This window comes from Pelophylax lessonae, assembly GCF_965119305.1.
Source record: "Pelophylax lessonae genome assembly, chromosome: 2".
NCBI lineage: Eukaryota > Metazoa > Chordata > Amphibia > Anura > Ranidae > Pelophylax > Pelophylax lessonae.
In genome coordinates, this window is record NC_138769.1 from 711385520 (window position 1) to 711411250 (window position 25731).

The following is a 25731-nucleotide window of genomic DNA, read 5'->3' on the forward strand; positions in this document are numbered from 1 at the left end:
ACAAAAGAAATAACATACAGCAATTACATTTTTATGATCAAAGTACAAAAATGCATTATATAGTTTTTATACAATGTATAGAAAACTAACTGTATCAGAACCATAAACTGTCCAAAGCTTGTCCAAAACTTGCTGCCTCAACCTCCGCAACATCTCCCCTTCCTAACCAACGACACCACAAAGCCAATCCACTCCCTGGTCATCTCTTGTCTCGATTACTGGAACTCCCTCCTCATTGGCTTACCTTTAAATGGGCTATCCCTCCTTCAAGTCCATCATGAACGCTGCTGCCAGGCTCATCCACCTTACAAACCGCTCAATGTCTGCTATCCTTCCATTGGCTGCCACTCAACCAACAAATTAAATTCTAAACCAGGTGTATATCATCTTAACGTTTCAAGAATAATATCCAAAAGCAGCGCTAAATCATGACATTATGAAAAAAACAGCGTAAATTGGTTGTGATTGGCATACAATATAGGTGACAAACCACCAGAGTGCCTTAGATTAATAAATATGAAAATAAGTATAAATATAAATAAGAATACAGAAGACAGGTGTACCTAAAAACCTTGTGAAATTACTTTCAATATAAAACAATAATCAATAGAAAGCACTATCATACACCCTGTGCGGTGAGTATATAAAGTCCATAAAAATATAAATATAAGTCCATCAACACTATAATAAAAAACAATCAACAAAAATGCATGAAATTCAAAGGTGCTTCAGCATGTAGCCAGTGAAAAAGTGATCCACCGAAAGAAAGTGCTCAAGTGCTGGAAATTTCGTGCAAAATCATGCTACCACGGTGTAGTGAAAAATGGTGACTTTCCTCTCCCCCAGGATGTTACACTTACCGGACAGAATGGACCCCTAGACAATACTGTGTAAGGGTCACACAAGCTAAATCATTCCAGAAGGTACATCACATGTGTGGTACCACATGTGATAAATTTGTCAATTTTGTAGGTCATACCTTTACTGTTTGATTTGAACTGTGTGGTTTTCCTTACTCTGTGTTTGGAGGTCTTACACATAACACATCGCCCACACGAGAAGAAACCTACCTGGTCCAAGAATGTCCCCAAATGTGTAAGACCTCCAAACAAATGTCCATGCAAACTCCAGTATATGGGCCGGACTACCCGTCCACTAGGAGTCCGGCTACGTGAACATGTGACCAACATAAAAAATGGGTTCAAAAAACATAGCCTATCGAACCATTTCTGATTGGTCCACAACAAGGACCCAACCGGACTCAAATTGTGTGGTATAGACAAAGTAGTACCCAACTGGAGAGGGGGAAACCTCACCCAGGGGATTTCACAAAACGAAGGAAGGTGGATATATTTTTTAAAAACACTCCATCCCCATGGGTTGAACATTGACTTTGACTTGAACTGTTTTTTATCCAATTGATAAATTATTGTTACATTCTAATTTTTATCCTTTTCCCGCTTTTTAATATTTTTACACAACACATTTTAATATCAATTTTTTATATAGGGTTTTCCAATTTTATTAGCACCTTACGGGGTGTCTTTTAGTGTTTTTTTAGGTATTATACTATGAAAATTTATTATGATGTTTGGTTCGCATAAGATTCTATATGGGTGTGTCTATGACCCCTGGGGGTGCCAATTGGGCAGTTACCCACACCTTTTTTATTTTTTTTCCCAATACACCTTTTTTATACTATTTACATTCAGTTTCTCCCTCTTATGAATGAATTTTTTTATTGTAATTTTTACATCTTATTATTATTTTTTAATTTCTGCAACTTCAATGATGCACTATTTTCTGGGGGGTATATATATTTAATATTTTATATGTAATATTTTTATATCTACATATTTGCTGTTATACCCATAGGGAGCTACCCATATTCATATTCTATGTTTTAGATCTTCCTTCATGAATTTTTATGTATATTCTTCAATTTCTGTAATATGTATTATGCACCATTTTTCGGGGGTATAAGGATGGTGGTATCCCATTTAGAAAGCAAATCACAGTGATGATTATTAATATCCCTATTTTTCCTGATATTTCCAATTTGAGCCACTCACGAACCCTGATTTTTGAATTTATAAGTTATGATATTTCATTTTAATTTATTTCAAACAATAGCTCACCCCATTGTAATTAATATTTTAACATTTTTGCAACGAGAATATACGGAATGATACTAGTTAATGCTAATTTCTAAGCCAGTACATTCCATCCAAATAGCTGCGATTCACATCTGGATGGGGTATTAACGTCCAGGGTTTTGTTCTTTTTGAGGAATAATACCCAAAACGTAACATATTACAAAGTTTCACATTAAGTCGGAAATGGCTTCCGGTTGGGTGTACGTGAAGTCATGTACACCCAGCAGGAACAGGAAATGAGTAATGCATTAGAGGATGAGGGGGTATTTAAACCCTTCCTGTCTTGAGGCCGGAAATACGTCTGTGATAACGCCCAGGAGGAGGACGAAACGCGTCAACGCAATTTCCGGTTCCACGCTAGCTGTGACATTATTTCCGGTAGTGGTGGTACGCACGCCAGGACCAGGGGAGCCCGCAGCACACCGCGATCTATATGATTGGTTATACCAATTCAATGATTGTTACGGCCTGCTTTTAACCATGGAAATGTGAGTGAACAATTTATGTTCTTAATAAAACGTGTATTGTAGCAATATTACACTCTTGTGAGCTTCTCCTTCCGCATATGGTTCCATCCCGCTGAGTTCATTGGAGGTCCCTAGGTGGTCCCAATCAGCTACAAGGATCATTGCCTGGATTCCTTACCGGATTTAGCTTGTGTGACCCTTACACAGTATTGTCTAGGGTTCCATTCTGTCTGTTAAGTGTAACATCCTGGGGGAGAGGGAAGTCACCATTTTTCACTACACCATGGCAGCATGATTTTGCACGGAATTTCCAGCACTTGAGCACTTTCTTTCGGTGGATCACATTTTCACTGGCTACATGCTGAAGCACCTTTGAATTTCATGCATTTTTGTTGATTGATTTTTATTATAGTGTTGATGGACTTATATTTATATTTTTATGGACTTTATATACTCACCGCACAGGGTGTATGATAGTGCTTTCTATTGATTATTGTTTTATATTGAAAGTAATTTCACAAGGTTTTTAGGTACATCTGTCTTCTGTATTTTTATTTATATTTATACTTATTTTCATATTTATTAATCTAAGGCACTCTAGTGGTTTGTCACCTATATTGTATGCCAATCACAACCAATTTGCGCTGTTTTTTCATAATGTCACGTTCAGAATCTTTTTGATTTTAGCACAGCAGCACTTTGAGTTGCACTTGTATATTCACCATAGCGCAGCATTAATTTTATTTTCACAGCGCTAAATCATGGCATATAGATAATCATAACTTAAAAGTCCAGATATAAGTTCATAGCCCATAGCGCTGCTTGTGGATATTATTCTTGACACGTTAAGATGATATACACCTGGTTTATAATTAAGTTTTATGTTTAGGCAGCAGCTGTTTCTTATTCTTATTTTAATTACTATTGAAACTATTGAATCATTTGTTCATTAATGATTACCTAAGCGCTGGGTGATTGAGATCGGTGCATGGTCACTTATAACTCAGTCCTCTTTTTCCCAACAAATTAAATTCAAGATACTAGCCATACCTTACAAAGCCATTAATAAATTGGCACCATAGGTGTGCCCAGCCTATTGCATTAGGGGTGGGCACCCGAAAGCTCAAACAAAAGTGTGTGTTTGTGTGTTTGTGTGTGTGTGTGTGTGTGTGTGTGTATATATATATATATATATATATATATATATATATACTGTATATAGATGTAGCCAAGTGAAGAAACAGTGTACAGTATAATTGAGGCTCAAGTATTGTTCCTTTAAGTTTGGTGCTTAGTACCGGTTCTCCTAAGAGAGCGGCGTGTTGGATTGTGGGAGATGTAGTTCTAAGAAGGATGAAGACTGTGTAAAATGGGCTTGGTTAGACTATACTCCCAGGGAGCAGAGGGCTCCGCAGAGGATTGTGGGAGTGGAGATAAATAAGGGGCTGAGTCAGATGTACGGTCTCTTGCTTCGGAACCTCGTGGAGAGCCGAGGGTCAGAGAGGAGAGCAGAACCACTGCTAAAAGCGGAGAGGTGGGAGGCTGAGGCCTAGATGGAGAGAATGTGTTAGAAGGACACCGGAGGTTGCGGTGAGGTGACCAGTCCTGTGCGGAGGCCTGCGGAGACTTGGGTGAGAAAGGCGGAGAGAGAGCGGGAGTCTGACGCAGCGCAAATAGAGAGAGACCTGAAGAGCTGAAGCGGTTGCCATAGGACACTCCTGAAATTCTACAGTGCCTGGTGAACCGGAGAACTGCAAGTATCATTAAAGTAATACACACACTGACCTTACCTCAAGCAGAATTTGGATTTACAAATACTGTACACCTTTCCCTGTGGATTACAAATATCATTCATGTGAATGATTAAAGCTCCAGCTGCCGGCGAAGAGTTGCAAGGCCTTGCTAGGAAAAGACTCTAGTGATTCATAGGAAAAGGGGGCCCCCCAAAGGTGATAGAGTGCACTCTTTCAGTCGGTGTAGCCAGTTTGTCTGATAGTCACTCTCACAAATTCTTTAAAGAGGTTGCATAACATATATATATATATATATATATACCTCTGAATAGATATAGTTATATCTATTTATATACTGCTATATTGTTGCATTTGATTTTTAGTCTTGGGCTTTGTATTTGCTTTTGGAGCCTGGAGACTCAAAATCTCCTCTCACCTGTTAATTATCATTCCAGTTGTATTAAAATATATTTGTTCATTACCTTTTTGAATCAGTTAATTGATATACTGTTACTGAAGTGTCATTGGTATTCTTGAGTCAACATGACAGAACCAATAGTGCCTAGCGGGTCAGAGGTCAGAGGTGCCTCAGGGTCAAGGGAGTGCAGAGGAAGTGATCATACTCAGCAGTTCCTATGGGGGTCCTGCTATATATATATATACATATACACACACATACACACACTGCTCAAAAAAAATAATTAATGGACCACTTTTAAAAAAACACATCAGATCTCAATGGGGAAAAATCTCATGCTGGATATCTATACTGATTTGAAATGGGTAATGTGTTAGGAACAACAAGATGCCACATCGTTTGATAGAAATTTAAATAATCAACCTACAGAGGGCTGAATTCAAAGACACCCCGAAAATCAAAGTGAAAAAGGATGCAGCAGGCTAGTCCATTTTGCTGAAATTTCATTGCAGCAACACAAAATGGTACTCAGTAGTTTGCATGGCCAGCGCGCGTGCTTGTATGCATGCCTGACAATGTCAGGGCATGCTCCTAATGAGACGACAGATGGTGTCCTGGGGTATTTCCTCCCAGAACTGGACCAGGGCATCACTGAGCTCCTGAACAGACTGAGGTGCAACTTGGTGGCATCGGATGGACGGAAACATAATGTCCCAGAGGTGTTCTATTGGATTTAGGTCAGGCAGGCATGGGGGCCATTCAATGCTATCAATTCCTTCATCCTGCAGGAACTAGCTGCATACTCTCACCACATAAGGCTGGGCATTGTCGTGCACCAGGAGATACCCGGGACCCACTGCACCAGCGTAGAGTCTGACAATGGGTCCAAAGATTTCATCCCGATACCTAATGGCATTCAGGGTGCCATTGCCTAGCCTGCAGTGGTCTGTGCGTCCCTCCATGGATATGCCTTCCTAGACCACCACTGACCCACCACCAAACTGCTTATGCTGAACGATGTTACAGGCAGCATAACATTTTCCATGGCTTCTCCAGACCCTTTTACGTCTGTCACATGTGCTCAGGGTGAACCTGCTCTCATCTGTGAAAAGCACAGGGCGCCAGTGGGGGACCTGCCAATTCTGATATTCAATGGCAAATGCCAATCAAGCTTCACAGTGGCAGGCAGTGAGCACAGGGCTCACTAGAGGACATTGGGCCCTCAGGCTACCCTCATGAAGTCTGTTTCTGATTGTTTGGTCAGAGACATTTGCACCAGTGGCCTGCTGGAGGTCATTTTGTAGGGATCTGGAAGTGCTTATCCTGTTCCTCCTTGCTCAAATTAGCAGATAATGGTCCTGCTGAGTGATGGGTTAATGACGTTATTTGGCCCTGTCCAGCTCTCCTAGAGTAACTGCCTGTCTCCTGGAATCTCCTCCATGCTCTTGAGACTGTGCTGGGAGACACAGCAAACCTTTTGGCAATGACCCGTATTGATGTGCCATCCTGGAGGAGTTGGACTGCCTGTGCAACCTCTATAGGGTCCAGGTATGGCCTCATGCTACCAGTAGTGACACTGACCCTAGCCAAATGCAAAACTAGTGAAAAACAGTCAGAAAAGATGAGTAGGGAAAAAAATGTCAGTGGCCTCCACCTGTAAAATCATTCCTGTTTTTGAGGTCATCTCATTGTTGCCCTTCTAGTGCACCTGTTGGTAATTTCATTAACACCAAAGCAGCTGAAACTTAATAGACTTGATGCTATACTCTGATTAAAAAGTGTTCCTTTAATTTTTTTTAACAGTGTATATATATATATATATATATATATATATATATATATATATATATATAGCGCTGATATTCTCCTATGTTGATGTGTGTCTGTATACTTTAATAAAACGTGCATGGACATTGCTATGTTTGAGTAGTTGGAGCCATCTAGTGACCAAATACTGGTAATGCAGATATGTGTTTTTCCTGAAAGAACCACAAAAGACTAGACAGGAAGTGACTGTTGGTTTTGGGAGGTTTGGTGACCTACCCATGAACACCTTCTTGTGCAGGGCATGCTGGGTAGGGGATAAAAGGGGCCAGCGCAGCCATTTTAGGTCTCTTGGACTCGTGTGGCCTGCCTGAGAGGACCTGTGGGGAGAAGGTGGCCAGATTGCAGAGACCCAGAGACACTCATCCGAGCATCGGAGGACGGGATCCACCCAGTGGGGCTGAACGGAGCGATTGGTCCAGCTGACGGAGAAGCAAGTTTCAGTCATCGGACAAAAGTCACCACACAGAGCCTCTATCCAGTGGGTGAGCGGGTCACGGCCCACAGTTTGTTAAATCTCACATGCAGTTAGACTCTATATATATATATATATAAATATATATATATATATGTATACTGTTTCTTTTTAATTGTTTATATTGAAATCCATTGTGCTGTTGACTTATCCTGGAGTGACAATACAGGTATTTTGTACTATCTTACATTGTATTGTATTGCATTGCATTACAGCTGTGTCAAGGGGATTGAGCCAAGTTAGTGGGGTTTATTGGTAGAGTGCAGGCCCAGATCAAACCAGCAGCCCTTTCGAGGGTCAGTGCTACACACACATATATATATATTGAATATACTTTTGGCAAACACTCCCTCTGATTTCTTCTGCTCAGAGACAGATGCATCCTGATCCTGTCCACTCAAAATGAATTACAGTAGTAGACGAAAGCAAGGAGGGAGGAGGTAGGGGGAGGAGATTTATTCAGATAATGGTCATGTCATTCAAGACAGTTGGCAACTATGAGTGATTAAAGTGTGTGCCCAGGCACACCTGGCACATCCTGTGCACACGCCTATGCTTGGCACCCAGCTACCGACTAACCTGGTCTCAAAATATCAACCAAATAGCTCTCTTTGTTCCTCCCAGGACCTCCTGCTCTCTAGCTCCCTTATCACCTCTTCCCATGCTCGCCTCCATGACTTCTCCTGAGCCACTCCCATCCTCTGGAATGCTCTACCCCAATCTGTCCGACTAACTCCTACTTTGTCCACTTTCAGACGATCGCTGAAAACACATCTTTTCAGGTAAGCCTGTCTGTTAACCGTACATTGTATACCCCTGTATGTTGTGGTCTTTAAGGTGCCCATCTAATAGTTTTTTTGAAACTATCGATGCTCCCTGCTGATACGACTGCTTGTGGAAGAGAATTCCACATCCTTACTGCTCTGACAGTAAAAAAAAAACCCTTATGAAATTTAAGGTTAAACCGCTTTTCTTCTAGTTTTAGTGAGTGGCCACGTGTCTTATTGAATTCCCTTTCTCTGAAAAGTTTATTCCCTATGTTAAGGTCACCAGTACAGTATTTGTACATTGATATCATATCCCCTCTCAAGCGTTTCTTCTCCAGAGTGAATAAGTTCAGTGCTTGTAGTCTTTCCTCATAGCTGATGTCCTCCATTCCCCTAATTATTTTTGTTGCCCTTCTCTGGACTCTTTCCAGTTCCAGCACATCCTTCCTGAGGACCGGTGCCCAGAACTGGACAGCATATTCCAGATGTGGCTGGACCAGTTCTTTTTTCTATGTTATTGAGTCTATGAAACCATTCTTTTCTCCTTGGGACAGTGTTTGAGCACCAGTGGCAGGATATGCAGAGTCTCATGGCATTTATCATGAACATGGAAAGGGTCTGAGGTAGCCTCTCTTTGGAATGTGGCTGTAATGTAGAATGTATTGAGCTGGTGTGAAATCAATGTTTTCAGATGTAACTGCAATAATGGTCTCGTGTACTGATTTCAAAAACTTTTTAATTTTTGCACATGAACACCAGATGTGGATCATGAAACCTTGTGCTTCATCAAATTTCCAACACATAGTAGAGATCTGAGGAGAAATCTAAACAAAAAAGAGGTTTTGTTGGACTATACAGGCCAGAAAGGAGTACTCTGCAAACAGTATATAGTATGTGTAAAAAAAAAATCACAATTTATTAAACATATATTAAAAGTGTGAATATTGACATGCATTTCCCATATATGACATGTCCCCAATGAATATAAAAAACATGAATCGTGGTTATAAAGCGGGTACTATACAGGTGGTTCCTCAAAAGCCACATGGAAAGGTTGACTTGAGAGATCCTAGATACATTACATATAAAATATAATTATATATCTTACTGGTATACCCATTATTTATTTTGCTTAAAGATGTCAATTTCTTACTTATTTACAGATCAGATGAGACCAACTCCTCCTTCCCACTAAAGATTCAGGATGGTAGACATCATATACTGGATATCACAGGCAGTGATGGAAGTAACTGCGTTTAAGTAAACGGCGTTACTTAACGCAGTTACTTTAGAGGGTAATGAGTAATCTAACTGATTACTCGTCCCCTCATGGTAACGCCGTTAAAATTACTTCGGCCGCGTTACCGCAATTAGATCTACCGCCACAGTGGCCTCCTCTCCTGTATGACCGAGGCCGAGGCCGGCGCTGTCCGCAGTACTGGCCTCAGTCGATGAGAGAGAGAGAGGCAGCAGCACAGGCCTGGAGGAGGAGGAGATGGACCCCAGTGTGCCTGGGCAGGCCACACACCACCACCAGCAGCCAGCCACCACCACCACCAGCAGCCAGCCACCACCACCACCACCACACCACCAGCCAGCCACCACCACCACCACCAGCCAGCCACCACCACCACACCACCAGCCAGCCACCACCAGCAGCCAGCCACCACCACCACCAGCAGCCAGCCACCGCCACCACCACCACCACCAGCAGCCAGCCACCACCACCACCACCAGCCACCACCACCACCAGCAGCCAGCCACCACCACCACCAGCAGCCAGCCACCACCAGCAGCCAGCCACCACCAGCAGCCAGCCACCACCACCACCAGCAGCAGCCAGCCACCAGCCAGCCAGGCAACAGGTACCAAAAAACAAAACTCAGTCACAGACAGTCAAGACAGGAGAACTCAGTCAGGACTCAGACCCCCACCACCAGTGTGCCACACCACCGAACTCAGACCCCCACCACCAGTGTGCCACACCGCCACCAGCCACCACCACCACCACCCAACCACTCCAGACAGCAGCAGATACCAAAAAACAAAATACGGTTACTCACACAGTCAGGAGGACTCAGGACTCAGACCCCCACAGTGCGCCACACCACCACCAGCCACCACCACCTACCCACCCTATACACCCACTGACCCCTATATACACCTACCCACCCACCCTATACACCCACTGACCCCTATATACACCTACCCACCCACCCACCCTATACACCCACTGACCCCCAAATACACCTACCCACCCACCCTATACACCAGAAGTGTACCACCCAGGTACCACAGTGCCACTCTCAGAAAATACCACTCAGGTACCACTCAGCAAATACCACACAGGTACTACTAAGTGACAGGTGTGGGCAGCTGAAGCCAGGGCGTCCCTCTTTGTGTCCTCTTCCGTGACATCGGAGTCCCAGAATGCCCTGCTCGTCACTTCTGGTGTAGACGCGTCATCCCTGCAGGGAGAAGCTATTCAGCAGGGAATGACGTGCCTGCATCAGAAGTGATGAGCATGGCCGGTGCAGGCGCATTGACTCCTGGGATCGATGACGCTCATCTCCCAGGAGTCAATGCAAGGAGGAAGTGATGTCATTAAAAACAAGGTAAGTGAAAAAAAAAATTTAATTATCCAATTCTTTTTCAGGTTCATCTAAGCTAGCAGACGGTGCAAAGAAAATTTTTAGGGTGGAACTCCGCTTTAAGGTTTTCTTACACGTTAAGGATTTTGTATTTACTATTTACAGCCAGCAGGTGGAGCTATATGCAACTTTTCACATGTTTGACAGTGTAATCTTAAATCCCAATTAAAATGACAGAAACCATATGTTTGTGATTGTGTCAATGTGGTGCTGATTGTTCTTTTGTGAATGTGTTTGTGATTGTGTTAATACGGTGCTGATTGTGTCACTGGAGACATATTTTACCTTCAAGAAGAAGTACCACCTGAAACAAATGCCCACAAAATTTTAATCAAAAATGTAATGCAGGCTCAATGCAAGGATACAGTACATGAAAACATTTGTTTCCTATGTTCCCTGTTTACACCATAATTCTGCATTGAAGTGAGGTATTGTGCCCTAAAGAGACCATGTTATCAACTTAAAATATTCCACGTAAAAGCACAGAAAAAACAATATTTTAAATACTTACTTTTTCATAATTTTTTTGTACAACGAGAAAATATTGACTACTCTGGGGAGTCAATTCCCTAGCACCCCCGCCTTGCACATCATAGCCCTTTCCTCTTTTTGGAATGATTAATCTTTGCTGGCCCAGCTCCTACATACATCTTATTGTAGCTGTTGGGGAAGTCTGCTGGGAATGCTGATGTCACCTTTAAGATGGCAGCAGTTAGCAGCAGTCTCAGAGATTTTAGGTGTCTACACAAAGGAGGCTTTTATAGGTAAATAACTTGCCTAAAATACATTAACCACTTGCCATCCACCTCACGTATGAGTACGGTGGCAGAGTGACTCTCCTGTGCCGGATCACGTACCTAGTACATGCAGGGACATCTTTAACGAAGGGCAAAAGGGCCAGCTGCCCTGGGCCCAATCATTGTGTGGGGCCCAAGGCAGCTGCCCCTTGAGCCTGCGCAGCCCGTAAATAGCAGATAAGAGGATTCCAGGGGGAGGGGGGCAAGAAATGTTTTGCCCAGGGTCCAATCGATATTACACATGGCCCTGAGTATGTGATCCAGTACTAAACAGGTAGGGGCACGCGTGCCGCCGGCAACTCCTGGACTGAGATTAGACACAGCACAAGCTGATCAGTGGGTGCTGGCCAATAGATGTCTGCCGGCACCCGCTGATCGGAGGAAGACAGGACAGAGCTCTATCTATGTAAACAATACAGAGCTCTGTCATGTCAGCAGGGATGTGCTGATTTTTGTTTCCCTACAAAACAGGGAATCAATACCAACACATCTCTTAGTAAAAGCACCCCATAGTACACTAAGCATTGTTAGGCACACATTTAACCTTTGTTCGCTCTAGATGTTTAACCACTTCTGAGCCAGTGTCATTAGTACAGTGACAGTGCATATTTTTAGCACTGATCATGTATTAGTGTCACTGGTCCCCAAAAAGTGTCAAAAGTCTCAGTTAGGCCCCTTTCACACTGTAGAGTCCGTCGGCGGACTCAGTTTATCTCAGCGGGGGATCAATCCTCCGATCCCCCGCTGAGCAGACAGAGCTGTCAGGTCCCCGCTGTTCTCTATGGGGGAATCAGATGGGAAGGACTGTCTGTCTGTTCTCATCCGATCCGCTGGACGGATGGAAAATAGGGTCCACTTAAGGACTGCCCGCCGCAGTTATACTGCGACAGGCAGCCCATCCTGCGCAAACCGACATAGGTATACGTCGGTCGCACGCCTGCAGCTAGGGCACACTTCCGCCCCCACTCAGCAGCGGGGACTCCGATGCACTGGGCAGGCGGCTCCGATTGCCGCCTGACACCCGCAATCGCTCCCCACTGAGAGAGAAGGACAGTCGGCTGTTGTAAACACATGTGACCGTTCTTCTCTCTGAAATGATCACAAAGCCCATGTGATCCTTCTATATAGGATCACAGGTCTCTATGGTCATTTCACAAGCCCAACCCCCCCCCCCCCACAGTTAGAATCACTCCCCTAGGCTCATATTTAACCCATTGATTACCCACAGTATTAACCCCTTCCCTGCCAGTGCCATTATTACAGTAACAGTGCATATTTTTAGCACTGATTACTGTAGTAATGTCACTGGTCCCCCCAAAAGTGTCAAAAATGTCAGTTAGGGGTCCGATCTGACCGCCACAATGTCGCAGTCCCGCTAAAAATCACAGATCGCCGCCATTTGTAGTAAAAAAAAAATAAAAAAAAAACTATAAAAAGGACATAAATTTCCCGTAGTTAGTAGACGCTATACCTTTTTCACAAACCAATCAAAATACGCTTATTGCGATTTTTTTTTTTACCAAAAATATGTAGCAGAAAACAAATTGGCCTAAAATGTTAAAAAAATTTTGATTTTTGATTTTTTTTGGGGGGGAATATTATATAGTAGAATTTGAAAATATTGTTTTTTTTTTTCAGAATTGTCTTAATTTTTTTGTTTATAGTGCAAAAAATAAAAATTGCACAGGTGATCAAATACCACCAAAAGAAAGCTCTGTTTGTAGGAAAAAAAAGACATCAATTTTAATTTGGATACAGCGTCACACGACCGTGCAATTGTCAGTTAAAATAACGCAGTTCCGAATCGAGGGGCAAATCCTTCCGGTCCAGAAGTGGTTAAATAGCAACAAATTTGGCCTGCTAGAGCCAAAAAAAAAAAAATAACCTGTCACTTGTTTAACTCAGTGATGGTTTATAATTCTTTAAAATCCCTGTTATTCCCTATGCAGTTCTGAATATAATTAGACCTTATCTGCTCCAGGTACACAAGCTATTTCATTGTCTGTATTATGATCTATAATTTGGTCGCTGAAATGGTTTACCTTATCTTGGTACATCAAAAACCTTTCCCGACATAAAGGAATCTTGTAGGAGTTGATAAAGGCTATCTGGGGTGTGTTAAAGTCACACGCAGAATGCAATCTGATATTTTGAGCAGCGCTGTTAAAAATCGCCGTCATTTACTTCTTATTTTAAAAGATTTTCTAGAGCTTAACCACTTTAGCCCCGTAGGATTTTGCTGCTTAATGACCAGGCCCTATTTTGCGATTCGGCACTGCGTTACTTTAACAGACAATTGCGCAGTCGTGCGACGCTGTACCCAAATAAAATTGACGTCCTTTTTTTCCCATAAATAGAGCTTTCTTTTGTTGGTATTTGATCACCTGTGCGATTTTTACTTTTTGCGCTATAAACAAAAAAAGAGCGAAAATTTTGAAAAAAAAAAAAATATATTTTTCACATTCTGCTATATAACATTCCCATAAAAAAAAATTAAAAATCAACATTTTTTAACATTTTAGGCCAATTTGTTTTCTGCTACATATTTTTGGTAAAAAAAAAAAATCGCAATAAGCGTATTTTGATTGGTTTGCGCAAAAGTTATCGTGTCTACTAACTACGGGAAAGATTTATGTCATTTTTATTGTTTTTTTTTTACTGGTTGTTTTTTTTTTTACTGGTAATAGCGGCGATCTGCGTTTTTTTTTTTTTTTTTGTGGGACTGCGACTAACTAACTAGAAAAAATAATCCCTCTCCTTAACTACTTCCCGATGGAGGTGATATGACATCCTGGGCTTTGAGTGGGGATATCTGAATGATGGGTGCAGCTGCAGGCATCATTCAGATATCATTTTTTTCAGCCGGCGATTCCCTTTATCATAAGAACAATCACAGTAGCTGTTCAGTCGCTTGATCGCTCTTACAGGCAGCGAGAGGGGACACCCCCCCCTCTCCTGCTGCCCTCCGGTGCGATTGGTGAGCCGGAGAAGGAATCGGCCACCGGCGGAAGTGTTACCATAGAGACTGCAAGGACCAGATGGTCCCCGCAAGTCTCTTTGACTCTCAGAGGCCAGGGCGCGACGTGATGACGTCACACCCAGCCTGGCAGTTTTTAATACTGCCCTGATCTCGGCTAAATAGCCAAGATCATTTTTTTTTCAGGCTCTCTAGCCTGTAGGAGATACAGTGGGTACGGAAAGTATTCAGACCCCCTTAAATTTTTCACTCTTTGTTATATTGCAGCCATTTGCTAAAATCATTTAGGTTCATTCTTCTTCCTCATGAATGTACACATAGCACCCCATACTGACAGAAAAACACAGAATTGTTGACATTGTTGCAGATTTATTAAAAAAGAAAAACTGAAATATCACATGGTCCTAAGTATTCAGACCCTTTGCTCAGTATTTAGTAGAAGCCCCCTTTTGATCTAATACAGCCAGGAGTCTTTTTGGGAAAGATGCAACAAGTCTTTCACACCTGGATTTGGGGATCCTCTGCCATTCCTCCTTGCAGATCCTCTCCAGTTCTGTCAGGTTGGATGGTAAACGTTGGTGGACAGCCATTTTTAGGTCTCTCCAGAGATGCTCAATTGGGTTTAAATCAGGGCTCTGGCTGGGCCATTCAAGAACAGTCATGGAGTTGCTGTGAAGCCACTCCTTCGTTATTTTAGCTGTGTGCTTAGGGTCATTGTCTTGTTGGAAGGTAAACCTTCGGCCCAGTCTGAGGTCCAGAGCACTCTGGAGAAGGTTTTTGTCCAGGATATCCCTGTACTTGGCCGCATTCATCTTTCCCTCGATTGCAACCAGTCGTCCTGTCCCTGCAGCTGAAAAACACCCCCACAGCATGATGCTGCCACCACCATGCTTCACTGTTGGGACTGTATTGGACAGGTGATGAGCAGTGCCTGGTTTTCTCCACACATACCGCTTAGAATTAAGGCCAAAAAGTTCTATTTTGGTCTCATCAGACCAGAGAATCTTATTTCTCACCATCTTGGAGTCCTTCAGGTGTTTTTTTAGCAAACTCCATGCGGGCTTTCATGTGTCTTACACTGAGGAGAGGCTTCCGTCGGGCCACTCTGCCATAAAGCCCCGACTGGTGGAGGGCTGCAGTGATGGTTGACTTTCTACAACTTTCTCCCATCTCCTGACTGCATCTCTGGAGCTCAGCCACAGTGATCTTTGGGTTCTTCTTTACCTCTCTCACCAAGGCTCTTCTCCCCCGATAGCTCAGTTTGGCCGGACGGCCAGCTCTAGGAAGGGTTCTGGTCATCCCAAACGTCTTCCATTTGAGGATTATGGAGGCCACTGTGCTCTTAGGAACCTTAAGTGCAGCAGAAATCTTTTTGTAACCTTGGCCAAATCAGTGCCTTGCCACAATTCTGTCTCTGAGCTCTTCAGGCAGTTCCTTTGACCTCATAATTCTCATTTGCTCTGACATGCATTGTGATCTGGAAGATCTTATATAGACAGGTGTGTGGCTTTCCTAATCAAGTCCAATCAGTATAATCAAACACAGCTGGACTCAAATGAAGGTGTAGAACCATCTCAAGGATGATCAGAAGAAATGGAAAGCACCTGAGTTAAATATATGAGTGTCACAGCAAAGGGTTTGAATACTTAGGACCATGTGATATTTCAGTTTTTCTTTTTTAATAAATCTGCAACAATATCAACAATTCTGTGTTTTTCTGTCAGTATGGGGTGCTATGTGTACATTCATGAGGAAGAAGAATGAACCTAAATGATTTTAGCAAATGGCTGCAATATAACAAAGAGTGAAAAATTTAAGGGGGTCTGAATACTTTCCGTACCCACTGTATCCGAGGTCTTATTGACCGAAGATCTCCATATAAAGAGGACCTGTCATTCACTATTCCTATTACAAGGGTTGTTTACATTCCTTGTAATAAGAATAAAAGTGATCAAAAAAGTAGATAAAAAAATAAATTTAAGGGAAAGCATAAAAAAATAAATAAATAAACAATAAAAAAAAAAAAATTAAAGCGCCCCCGTCCCCGTGCGCTCACACGCGGAAGCGAACGCATGCGTTTGTTGCGGCCACATATGTAAACGGCGTTTAATCCATACATGTGAGGTATCGCAGCAAACGGTAGAGCGAGAGCAACAATTCTAGGCCAAGACCTCCACTGTAACTCTAAACTGGTGACCTGTAAAAAATGTAAAGCGTCCCCTATAGAGATTTTTAGGCACCAAAGTTTGGCGTCATTCCACGAGTGTGCACAATTTTAAAGCGTGACATGTTATTTACTCAGTGTAACATCATCTTTCACATTATACAAAAAAATTGGGCAATCTTTAGTGTTTTGTAACATAAAAAGTTGCAATGACCGCCATTTTATTCTCTAGGGTCTCTGCTAAAAAAAATGTATAAATATAATGTTTGGGGGTTCCGAGTAATTTTCTAGCAAAAAAATTATGACTTTTACATGTAGGAGAGGAGTGCCAGAAATCGCGCAGTATGGAGATGGTTAATCATCTAAATCATGCACTTTGGGGCCTGAGTCTTCTGTCTTCTTCTGTTTAATAGTTGGGGGGTTTTATTTTGGATTTAATACCGCTTTATACCTCTAGAGAGGGGTGGGTTGGGGGCTCATTTTTGCCAATAACTATTATTAGCTGTTTTTAGATGATGATATTTCATATGTAGTCTTTAGGCACTAGAGGGAGCACCTTCCTGTATATCAGACAACATAATCAGCATCATTGCTGGACAACAGCTGTAAGATAACCAGTTACCAGAGCAAGTCCATTGTATATTTATTTGTAACCGGGGGTGATATAATAACAACTATCTGTGCTACCCAAAACTACAAGTCAGATCTTTCCAGCTTGTACTAGTGTGTAGGTGGTGGTTCAGCGTGGGGTGACGGCAATGACACACACAGTCCCAGTGCAATGAAATAACTTGTATTTAAATAATGCAAAGACAGTTAACAGTAAACCCATTGGGGGGACATCCCAACCGGGAACACTCACAGGTCCAACAGCGTATGAAGAGAGCAAGTTTCAGTCAAACTGAAAGCGCCTGTTGAGAGGGGCAGAAGGTAGCTGTCTCTTGGCTAACTAGTCCATATCCAAACAAACAACCAGTAACAGGAGAATCCAGAGCCCTGAGCGTGTGATGCTCATTTAGTTGGCTAAAGCACCACAGCCACTCACAGGAGAGAAGCAAATAGCCATAGTTTGTGGTGTGTGGCCACCAGGCCAGTCGGTGCAAAGGAAACAAGGCAGACAGAGCTGACCTGCTGCTTAGCAATGATGACCCCCTCCAGGAGCAGTGCCACCAATAGGTGTGAAGGGGGCATTGCTGCTAGAACCGGGTCTGTTGCAAAGTAACGACCTACAGTAGCCACAAGCTGAGGCACAACTACGTACAGGGAGAGGAAAGTAGAAGCTCTTCTCATGATCCTAACAGTGACATACCCATTTTCAAAGGAACATTGTTGACTTGAGTTGGAGGAATTATTTAGGGAACTGAAATTGTATAAAGATGAATATCAAAATAATATCACCTTCCCAATTTGCCTTATTCTAAGAATACACTTTAACTGATGTCAGATAGTTAATTGGTATTATTTTTGGAGCTAGTGTGGGCACAATTCACTAAGCAACATTTTACCTCATCCAAGTATTATAAAAAAACACACAATGTTCAGAAAAAAAAAAAACTGTGCTATTCACAAATAAACTCTCCTTCAAATCTTGCATGTGTTATCTTTCCGATGTTTGCCATAAATATCACATGAAACCAAGCAGTAAGTTATTGCAAGAATCTGATGTTATGCTTTTCCAAAAAAGTGTAAGGCAGCCAGCAATTTAATCATGGCTGGTAATGTTGGGTGAACGGTTCGACCCGAGCATTAGTTCGGGCCGAACATTGGCTGTTTGCCCCGTTCAGGAAACACCTGAATTTGCAGGGTGTTCGCACCAATGCCTTGCAATGCACTGCTTTACCCAATCAGGGCACAGTAAAAACTGGTTGTTATAGAGCGGGGCCAGGATCCCCCACCCAAAGCACTTTGTCCCCATGTTGATAAGGATAAGGGTCTCTTCCCCACAACCCTGGGCTGTGGTTATGGGGGTCTGTGGGCAGGGGGCTTATTGGAATCTGGAAGCCCCTTTTAGGAAGGGGGCCCCCATATCCTGCCTCCCCATGGGAATGAGTATGGGGTACATTGTACCGTGACCCATTCACCAAAGAGTGTCAAAATGTAATAAAAACACAGACAGTTTTTGACAATTCTGTCACCAGGTGGCCCTGACCTTACTTATATAAGAACTGTCAAACAGCGGGGGAGGCATTCGGCGGTCGACTGTCAATGAAGACGGAGCGTTTTTATTTTGGTTCTTTTTCGGGTGCGGCAAGCATCGTGATTGACAATGGATTTACATCGGGGGACACTATTTTTTTATTTTTTAATAAAGGAATTGCAAAAACTGTCTCTGTGTTTTTTACTTTTTGACACTTTTTTGGTGATTGAGTAGAGGTACTATGTACCCTATTCTTATTTACATGAAGGGGGGCCTGGATTTGGAAGCCCCTTCTTAAAAGAGGCTTCAAGATTCTGATAAGCCCCCTGCCGGCAGACCCCAACAACCACAGTCCATGGTTGTGGGGAAGAGTTCCCATCAACATAGAGGAAGAAAAGTCAAAGATATATTTGACTATTTATCAACTACAGATTCCCGCTAGGCAAAGTGACTACGTTTACAGAAAAAAATAAAGCTATTGGATTTATATATGTGATTCTTTACAGTCTAAAAGTTTGTAGGGTGAATTCAAGTCAAGTATCTTCCTGCAGATTATAGATCTGTCCTACAATTTATAGCTCATGACAATTATGTTATTTCACACTGTGTAATTTAAATGTATTTACATACTTGTTTTGGGTAAAACATTGGGTGGTCAGAATGTTTTTTGGTACTAATAAACAAAAACACATCACTCTGAATAATGGAACCATCAGGTAAATGAAAACGTCCATCAGGTGCATAGGCTGCGATGATCTCTCCAAACACCATAAAATACAGTATCAAGCGAAAGAACAGCCAGCAATTCCATAAATCTTCCAATTCTTTATTGTCACAACTCAGTGAGTTTACTCAGTGAGTAAAATAGACAATGTGGTTAACGCGTTTCGGCGATGAGCCTTGGTCACAGCACACACAACATATGAAAAAAAAACACACACACATATATATATATATATATATATATATATATATATATTGTGACAGGAAGTCAGGTAAATCTGTGGATGTAGTCACAGACAGGAGATACATTTCCACCTGGTTTAGAAAATTCACCAATTACTATAGGGTGTCGGCTGCAAAGGTAGCCAGAACTGTCTAAGGACGTTGAACAGACTTCAGCTGTTCAGAATGAAGTTAAGGCCTCTATAATTTGTCCAAAGGAAGTCTAAGGATTGCTGCCTCCTGACGCTGTGTGAGCTGGGGAGAGGAGATATTGGAGGGGAGTTTATGTCTCAGTTGGACCCTGTAGTAGGTTTTTGCCACCGTCCCAGAAGATTCTAAAATTGTGGTGGATGTGGGTGCCTCAAACCCAGGTAAGGGGACTTTAAGGGCAAGAGTAGGTTAGAAAAGAACGTTGAAAAAGAAGAAAATTTATTGATAATAATTATAATAACAGATTACATATTAAAGATGGGATGACCCATAGACAATTGGTGTATGGGTAAAGCCCATAGTGTGAAAGTATGGAAAAATTGTGACTTGAAAACGGTGATAGAGATCCACCTATTTTGCTGTTTCTATTTTCCAGGTTGGGGATAAACAGAATCCAAAGCAAAATAAGGGAAAAGGATCTTGGGTATGATCCTAGTAAGTCCTACGCGTTTCGGCCCGATGAGGGCCTTTCTCAAGGATAAATCACCAATTCTACAAAGCAATAATAGAAGTGTTATCATTTGATGCATAAACTCATAAAGTGAAATTTATGCAAAACAATGAAAATGATAATAATGAAGATTAATAACATACATGTTTTTAAGCCCGAATGTTGCATGTCAATGCACCTTTCTTTGATACTCAAACTGCAGCGGGAACCGTATGCTGCTAACAGGCGGCGTCACCCTTCTGTGTTGTGAACGAAAACAGAATGTTTATGGGAATTGAGTAGGGTTGATTTAGGAAAAAAAAAAAAAAGTGATAATAAAAAAATTACTTTACTTTTGCAAAGAACTGTGTGATCCTGGTGGATTTCGTCACAGTTTGCATAATGTGTCAGAGGCTTCAATCCGTTGACTGAGTACGTTTCTAAGAAAATATATGGTATATAATAATTTCTTGGTCAGCTATTGTATTTAAAAGTAATCAATAGTGACAGTATTCATTTTTAGGGTGTATATTTCAAATAAAGTATTTTTGTATTATTACTTGTGTATCCAGTGTTGAAAATCCTGGTTACTTCAACTTTTTGTTACATCAGCAGAGAGATGCAAACTGTAGGGGTAAAAGTATAGGTAAAGTTCCCATTTAAATAATGGAGCAGCAATGTTTCCTTTTCCCAGGAGCTGGAATGAAGCTTACCTAGTTGTCCACAGCAGCATCTACTTCCGTGACCTCACCGCTCCCTCTGTTGGCAGCAAAAGGAGTGTCTACGGATGTTCCCCGGCCTTTTATGTGAGCCTCACATGCACTCATTGGCTGTGCGACATCACATGACACGGACCCATTATGCAACCAGACGAGAAGTAGAAGTGTGCATCCCCGGCGGCCCTCTGGTCGTGCCATAACGGCCGCCGACACGGTTTTAAATGGAGCATTGTTCCTCTGATGGAAATCGGAATGGGGTGCCAATCACCCTGCTTGTGCCCCAAGCACCCCGACCCTTGGATCGGGGGGTTATCCGTGCCGGGTGCAGTCTTAGAGTTTTAAAAGAATCGGTGTTGGCAAATCGGGCTGTACAATATATGCTCAATATTATATGTTTACAATACGAATGACATACATGATTACAATTTTGTTCGTTCCTAGGAACATACATAATATTATTTTGGTGTAGTTTTAACAGCAGTAAAAGTTTGTTGAGGTTTAGAAAGTGCACCGAATCGGTGCTTAGGTTAGTCCAGAAGGTGAACGATATGGTTAGTCTGATGTGTGCATACATTGAAAATCCATATAGGAGAGGACAAACATCTATATATATACATATATACAGGTTAAAAGGAAAAGATCAGGTAAACTTAGTTGTGATGTCTTTCTAGACATTAAACCTTAATGGAGTACCAGTTGATCGCTATAGCGACCAGGAGAGTTTAGAGTGGGAAAGGTGGAATTTGCTAGATAGGGACGGACCAGAGATATATCTGAGCAGGGATACATCGGAGCGACCTATTTGTCTGGGGCTTGTTTTGAGCAAGGGGTGGGGATGACATATTTGAATATATGTGAAGACCCCTGGTATTATTTCCTCCTAGCAGAGGAGGGGGATTTTTTAATCTGTTTTTCCAGAAGAGAACCCCGGAAGGAATGGGCGAAAACTCTGGGCCTCATTCAAGCTCGGGGGATTGGTTGCCTTAAGGTGGCTTATCCATCGCATTTCTTTTTGTAGTAACACCTTGTTACAATCTCCGCTGCGTATCGGAATGTGAATACGGTCCAGGGCAAAGAACTTGACTTTAGGCATTTTATAGTTATGGTCGAAGGCCACGTGTCTTCCAAGTGGCACATAATAGTTCCCAATCTCCATCTGATGCCTATAAAATGCCTAAAGTCAAGTTCTTTGCCCTGGACCGTATTCACATTCCGATACGCGGCGGAGATTGGAACAAGGTGTTACTACAAAAAGAAATGCGATGGATAAGCCACCTTAAGGCAACCAATCCCCCGGGCTTGAATGAGGCCCAGAGTTTTCGCCCATTCCTTCCGGGGTTCTCTTCTGGAAAAACAGATTAAAAAATCCCCCTCCTCTGCTAGGAGGAAATAATACCAGGGGTCTTCACATATATTCAAATATGTCATCCCCACCCCTTGCTCAAAACAAGCCCCAGACAAATAGGTCGCTCCGATGTATCCCTGCTCAGATATATCTCTGGTCCGTCCCTATCTAGCAAATTCCACCTTCCCCACTCTAAACTCTCCTGGTCGCTATAGCGATCAACTGGTACTCCATTAAGGTTTAATGTCTAGAAAGACATCACAACTAAGTTTACCTGATCTTTTCCTTTTAACCTGTATATATGTATATATATAGATGTTTGTCCTCTCCCATATGGATTTTCAATGAATGCACACATCAGACTAACCATATCGTTCACCTTCTGGACTAACCTAAGCACCGATTCGGTGCACTTTCTAAACCTCAACAAACTTTTACTGCTGTTAAAACTACACCAAAATAATATTATGTATGTTCCTAGGAACGAACAAAATTGTAATCATGTATGTCATTCGTATTGTAAACATATAATATTGAGCATATATTGTACAGCCCGATTTGCCAACACCGATTCTTTTAAAACTCTAAGACTGCACCCGGCACGGATAACCCCCCGATCCAAGGGTCGGGGTGCTTGGGGCACAAGCAGGGTGATTGGCACCCCATTCCGATTTCCATCAGAGGAACAATGCTCCATTTAAAACCGTGTCGGCGGCCGTTATGGCACGACCAGAGGGCCGCCGGGGATGCGCACTTCTACTTCTCGGCTGGTTGCATAATGGGTCCGTGTCATGTGATGCCGCACAGCCAATGAGTGCATGTGCGGCTCACATAAAAGGCCGGGGAACATCCGTAGACACTCATTCTGCTGCCAACAGAGGGAGCGGTGAGGTCACAGAAGTAGTTGCTGCTGTGGACAACTAGGTAAGCTTCATTCCAGCTCCTGGGAAAAGGAAACATTGCTGCTCCATTATTTAAATGGGAACTTTACCTATACTTTTACCCCTACAGTTTGCATCTCTCTGCTGATGTAACAAAAAGTCGAAGTAACCAGGATTTTCAACACTGGATACACAAGTAATAATACAAAAATACTTTATTTGAAATATACACCCTAAAAATGAATACTGTCACTATTGATTACTTTTAAATACAATAGCTGACCAAGAAATTATTATATACCATATATTTTCTTAGAAACGTACTCAGTCAACGGATTGAAGCCTCTGACACATTATGCAAACTGTGACGAAATCCACCAGGATCACACAGTTCTTTGCAAAAGTAAAGTAATTTTTTTATTATCACTTTTTTTTTTTTTTCCTAAATCAACCCTACTCAATTCCCATAAACATTCTGTTTTCGTTCACAACACAGGAGGGTGACGCCGCCTGTTAGCAGCATACGGTTCCCGCTGCAGTTTGAGTATCAAAGAAAGGTGCATTGACATGCAACATTCGGGCTTAAAAACATGTATGTTATTAATCTTCCTTATTATCATTTTCATTGTTTTGCATAAATTTCACTTTATGAGTTTATGCATCAAATGATAACACTTCTATTATTGCTTTGTAGAATTGGTGATTTATCCTTGAGAAAGGCCCTCATCGGGCCGAAACGCGTAGGAATTACTAGGATCATACCCAAGATCCTTTTCCCTTATTTTGCTTTGGATTCTGTTTATCCCCAACCTGGAAAATAGAAACAGCAAAATAGGTGGATCTCTATCACCGTTTTCAAGTCACAATTTTTCCATACTTTCACACTATGGGCTTTACCCATACACCAATTGTCTATGGGTCATCCCATCTTTAATATGTAATCTGTTATTATTATCAATACATTTTCTTCTTTTTCAATGTTATTTTCTAACCTACTCTTGCCCTTAAAGTCCCCTTACCTGGGTTTGAGGCACCCACATCCACCACAATTTTAGCAGCTGGGGAGAGGAGGACAGTCAGATGTGTGCCTCCCGACGCTGTGTGGGCTTGGGAGAAGGGATGCCCCCTGAAGCTGTGTGAGCATGGGGAAGACCTCCTGAAGCGATGTGCGCTGAGGAGGGTAAAAAGGGTGAAGACTTCTCAAGGTGAGAAAATGAACTATTTCTATGTGAAGAGTGTGAAGAGAAAAAACAATGGATGTTTTCTATGTGAAAGGAAAGTCCAATGAACATGTGCTGTGTGAAGAGAAAAGGGACATGTTCAATAAGAAGAGAAAAGGGACATGTTTAATGTGAAGAGAAAAGGGACATGTTCAATGTGAAGAGAAAAGGGACATGTTCAATGGACATTTGTTGTGTGAAGAGATAAAACACGGACTATTGAGAGTCTGCTGTATGATCAGCCAAGTCGGCCCAACAGTAGGTTGGGGACAGACTTCCCTAGATAGGTTCCTGTGTGTGAGAAGGTAGCCGCCCACAGTGGCAAGGATTTATTTTGTCTTTTATTTTATTTTGGATGTTTTTGACACTTGCAGTCTGGTGAAGAAAATTGCATGAATAAACCAAACTGTTGTTTGCAACCACTTCTCGGCTATCTCCTTGTGTAACGAACCCCCCCAAGGGGTCATCCACGCCCGCCACCTAGCTAATCCCTCACAATATATATATATATATATATACACACACCTAATGGGAGACTCAACACACACACCAATCAATTAGTAAATAAACCAAGTGCTGTGCTGACCAAAAAGGTTCAACAGCTGTTACAAGATTGTAGGAGGGAAGTAGTCTTCAATGTGTTTTAGTTAAAACAGATGACAGCCATAATGGAACAAAATATATAGTACATTAAAATACATAAAACTTACACAAACACAGGTCATGTAGTAATTCACTTAAGGAAAAGATCCACAACATAACGATGATTCATTCCCAAAGGCATCCTTGTTTGGACTTTAAATATCCACCATACCTCCCTGGATAGGATCTTACGGTTGATATCACCCCCTCGGGAGGACAAACCAACCCTTCCTAGTCCTTGAAAGAAAGTCATATTTCCATGGTGTGCATAATTAAAATGTTTAGATACATTAGACAAATTCTTATCTTTGCTGTATGAGGCTCCATGGAGATGTTCACTTATTCTGGTCCTCCAGGGTCTAGATGTACATCCCACATATTGTTTGCGACAAGAAATACATTCCACAGCATAGATAATATTGCTCGTGCCACAATTAATACATTCCCTAACTGAGAATTCTTTCCCAGTTCCACATGTAACAACAGTTCTGTGCTGTTTGGAATGCCTGTCACAAAAACGACACGTATTTGTACCACAAATATACGAGCCAAAAGTTTTTTGGTAGTAAGCATGAGTTTTTTCCCTGTTAAAAATAAAAATTAATAGCTAACTAAAATGGATATCTCTGATACCTCCCATGCAAAGACAATAGAAAATCGCCATTAACTCTTTACAAAAAAGAGAGAAGCTTATCTACCAACACAGGGGATGCCCACATCAATTTCAAAAAGTATAGAAGGCTTGGTTAAGTTCACTTACATTGACCTCTCTC